This window comes from Calliopsis andreniformis, chromosome 12, assembly GCF_051401765.1.
Source record: "Calliopsis andreniformis isolate RMS-2024a chromosome 12, iyCalAndr_principal, whole genome shotgun sequence".
Taxonomy (NCBI): domain Eukaryota; kingdom Metazoa; phylum Arthropoda; class Insecta; order Hymenoptera; family Andrenidae; genus Calliopsis; species Calliopsis andreniformis.
Genome location: NC_135073.1, coordinates 18,118,035 through 18,123,067, shown reverse-complemented (window position 1 = coordinate 18,123,067; position 5,033 = coordinate 18,118,035).

The window sequence follows — 5,033 nt, the reverse complement described above, 5'->3', positions numbered from 1 at the left end:
CCAATTCCAGACCTCTTGAACCCTTGAACCACTTGCTCCTCCACGATACTCGGTACTCCTCGACGACGCGAGGCCGATCGAGACCCGATCGAAGCCGAGAACGCGACAGTCGACGAAAAAAGAAAAGAACAGGAATATTTCTCTTTCTCCCGTTGTTGCCCCTCTTCCGGTCTAGCCCCCGCACGGAACAGGAGAAACGAGAGCAGAGGCTCTCTGGCAACGCGACGAACCTCGAAGCACGAATCTCGTTCCCCCAGGGGCGAGGCAGCGAAAGAATCGCGACACCCCATCGGCCACGACGACATTTTCCGCGCGTTTTACGGGCAAAGCGTGTTCCCTTCCCCCTCGCCCCTCTGCCACCTCCCCCACCCCAAACGCTTCCGGTTTTTTCCATTACTTTGTCCTTTTTCTGTTCCCGTGCACGACAACGACTCTCGGCGAACGTATCGTATTCACCTCTGACACGAGATCCAACGAGCTCGTTTTCACGCGAGATTGCGTGCCGCGGCGTATACAATGTACACACGTGAAGCATATATACACGGAGGACACACATATGTACACAGAGACACACAGCCAGCGCACACTTTGGGCGGCCAAGACGCTCGAGGAAACGTTGACCGATCGATATTACTTTCGCGTCTTTATTGACATTTACATCGAACGTTATTTTTATGACTGTTTTGCACGAGCGTGTACGTACCGAGTACGTAATAGCGTTGCTTCGAATACTGGGTGACCACGCGATCGGAGCGTCTCCTGTGTCTCGTCAGATCCGGCGCGCGTTTCGACCTCCGCGCGTTCCGCTGGAAAACGAACGAACCTACCGAGCGAACCACTTGTTCGAGTTCCGCCTTCGAGGGGATGATTTTTTACTGGACTCCCGTTCGAGACGAAAGGCGAACCTTTCTAGACGAAAGCTGGACTCGACGACTCGACATCCTCTCCTTTCTTTCGCTACCGACATCCCCCCCAATATTGATCGACAACCGTCTCCCCACTCTTCCTTCTGGCCCCTCCTGTCACCCCATCCACCCCCGCGAAAACGCGCCACGACTAAAATTACGTACACACGGACACACACAAGGATCGAAGCCCCTTCCTCCTCAACCCTTTCATCCACTCTTCAAAGTCTGGAGAACCGTCTCGCGTTCCTCTTTCTCCTCGACCCATCCATTCTTCGTTTCCATCCGTTTCTCTCTCTGCGTCGTGTCGCTAGCAATGTTAATCGAGCGATCGGAACGGGACACCGGGACGTAAATGTTGAATTCTTACTAGTAGAAAAAAAAACGATAAAGCAGCAGATATTTTTGACGGAACTTTTGTATCGACAAAGTCGGAGATTTTTTGGAAGCGATGAAAAATTGTGATCGGTGTTATACCTTGAATTAATCTTAAGCGTTACCATATCCACTAGTTTGCTGTTGTTGACGATAACGTAGAGCGATCCCCGAGATCGATTTCAGCCGTGGATTTGCAGATGTATAATATATAATGTATGGAGTGTAGGCGGGACAGGGCGCCTGCTTTGTTCGCTTGGAACGTACAAGCTGTTCGACAAGATGTGTCAGAAATTTTAAGGTGTGATTCTGTATGCTAAAATAAGACGAAAATGAAGATGGACGAAACTATGATTCAGGTTTCATCGCGCCTAAGATACGAGTAAAATGTGTCTGACTCGCGACTTATTCTACTGACCGCTGTGCCTGATTTGCCTAGTGCAGGCCAACAGTAGAGTAAGTCCCAAGTGAGACTCATTCTACACGAATTTTTTGACGTTTTCATAATAATTAATAACTTTGAAACGAAGCCCCAAATGCAATTTTGTCATTCTTCATTTTTGTCATATTTTGCTACGGAGAATCGCTTCTCAAAATTTCTATCGCCTCTTGTCGAGCACCCTGTATGTATCTCTATTACATGGAATGGTATTAGGAATGGAATTAAAGATGCAGAGTCTCGCGGCTTAGGGAGCGTAATGAAATGGTAATGGTCTCGCCGTGGGTCAAGGGGCAAAGGAAATTTGAAAGTCGACTCGATTGTTTCTAATGGACTCGACCCTGAGGTTCCCTTCACCCTTCCACGGGGATAGATATTATTATCAGATTACGCGTCCTCGATACCGCCAGACCCTCCGACCTTAATTTCTCCGTAATGAGTAAATGGGGAGGAGATAGCGCAGGTGAAGAAAGCTCGCGCCCCATCCTGTATATACGATATTATACATATATTTGCGCTCGACGAGTGTGAGTGAGCGTGTGCCTGTACTGTTTCAACGGCGCATCGTGAAAGAAACGGCGAGAACGAGTAGCGTGCGATCACGAGCGTCGGACACACACGTAGCTTTAGATTTACGCGCGTAGATAGTTCGCGTTTCGCGCCTCGATAGTGTAACACGACGTCGCAAAAGATGTACAAGCGCGGTCTGCGCAGCCGACGAAATATTTTTACATTCAACGACTTTTACGAGTTAAATGAAGAAAAATGAAAAAACGATGGAACACACGAGAAACGAATTTTGCGCGCGATACGCGATTACGGTGGATCGCGGGCGAAATCGGCACACCTTTCCCTCGCGACACAGATCTCTTTTTCTTCTCGAGTCACTGTTTCGAATCACACAGCGTGCGCACGAACGCGTTACACGACACACAGAGGAACACCGGGAGTACGTCACACTCGTTTAAGAACGTGCACGTGTCCTGCGTGCACGCGAGTATCGAGTAGATAACAACTAGAGTAACGTTTGTATGTTGCGTAGATAGCCAGTGTAATATCGTTGCACGCCAAGTGCGAGCTGGAACATTTCGATTCGGCGTAAGCTTTAGAACGAGGCTGCTTGCCCTTATCCTGAGTACAACCTGGGCCTGGCTACCGAAACCGGGTGCCAGTAGACAGTAGAATATAGGGGAGTCCTCGACGGGATCAAGTGCCAAAAGAAAACGCGAGCAATACACCCAAAGGGAAAGAAAGTGCTAGGATTAACTTGTACTTTTTTTTTCGATTCTCTCCTGTTCGAGGCAGTCGCATGAAAGTCGAATTAAGGAGAGGAGCACGAGAGCCTCCAAGTGGTTCCGCGCCACCTCTCGAGTGGATAAGGTCAAGTAGCCTCGACGAAAGTGATAAAGTAGAGATATCGCCGTGCGCCACCGTAGACGCATCGTAGACGCGGACGACCGACCGAAAACACGTTTTGCTCTGTACACGTACGATTTACCCCGTACTTTGCATATCCGGCGGTGTTAACCGAACGCCAAAAACCACCTGTCTGGATCTGGCGACCGGTCGCGAGAACGCTCGCGAGAACGCTCGCGATTAGGACTTGGAGCGCGAGTTAATTCTAAAACACCCACGAACCCTTTTAGAGTTGAACGAATCGTCGAGACACGTAGGGTATACAGCTAAGTACGCGTTAGTTCGAACTGGATGCGAATTGGGCCTTATACCATGGATTACCTCAGTCGTAAGCAGCTTACGAGTCGAGTTCGAGTTTGCGGTGACGACAGCGTGCGTCCATAGAATTTTAATACGAGCGAGGACGCGTCGTTGTTCGGCGTTTTCGAGCTTGACGGACGAATACCTTTAACCGAATCCGAGCTACTGGTCTGGATGGTCGATGGAATCGTAAATCGATATTCCTAACGACGAATCGCTAACTTTCTCCCCTTACCTTCTTTTCCTTTTTCCACTTCGACTGTAGTCCGATGGACTGTGCGGTTAAAGGACGAGGGGGTGAGAGGGTGGAGAGAGATCGATTCTCGTCGTTAGGAGACACGACTGTCTGGGCGTCGATGAAAGTACAGTGTGAACAATTGAGGAAATGGAAATAGTAAGCACGGTGAAAGAGCGAGGTTTGGAGCGCGTTATGAAACGGTCGAAGACGCCGGAAAATATAGGGAAATACGTAGTTAGAGAATGTAGCGGACACAAAGTGATGCGGCCTTTGGTTACTGGTCACGCGAAGGAGGCACTCGAAAGACAATTGTCGGAGTCATTCGACGTTGACTTGCTAAGGATAGTTGTTCTTTTTCTTCTCGGTATGGTTCTCAACACCACAAAGAGTATTTGTGAACAATTTCTCCACAGCTTAGAATTTTCCTTTTCTTTTCTCGGATCCACGTTCAATTACTCACTTCTTCCTTTGTTTCCCGTAACCTCTATAGCTTCACGATAAGAGACAGTGTCTGCGTGGAGTCCCTAATCAGGCGCCACAGAGACTTGAAGCACTAACAGAATGACAGAAATATCGATGGCTTCAGCAAGGTTACAGCTGATGACCCCAACAAAGATCGATGCTAACAAACAACTTGGGTTCGGGAAAACAGTCTTGAGGATACTACTAAATACCGAACCAAAGAGACTAGGGTGAAAACTTAGTGAGAATGATCTTGCAAAGTGGAATTGGCGATTCAGAGATGAAGAAATGGGGAAAAGTAAAATTGTGCAGAGCGGAGATCCTCAACAGGGCTCAGATATACCCCGTCGAGTCCACCCCGACGCGTGTCCAGTCTCCGCAGCGCGCAACACTATATTTTTTAGCTTCGTATTACGTACACACGCGTTAGAGATCGATCGTATCGAGAGAACAGATTAAAGAACTAACTAGGGCGCGCGTATTGGATGTTTAAAACGCGCGAGCATGAAAGGGCGCGAGCCAAGCGTGCTATAATATTTAGAAAAGGATGTCGCGCGCTTCCGGCAGGTCCGCGACTAGGTCTGCGCGCCAGCTCACCTCGGTCGTACGGGTTTTAAACGCCGTATCGTTTTCGTGTCGTAGTGTTGAAAACCTACCCATCGTCACACCACCCACGTCCGACCCGAGTCCTCCGACCTCGCACCCTTAACCATCCCCCATGTCTCCCCCTCCGAACCAACCCACCCCCGCCGTCGAAGCGCATCAATTAACTCTTTACGCTTAGCCGTAACCTCGATATCGCTGTGTATTTCCTTCGGGCTATCGTTTTGCGTTCAAATACAGATCGAACGGAGACGTTTATTATGTCCTGAATATCGCTTGATGCTCGAGATACGTT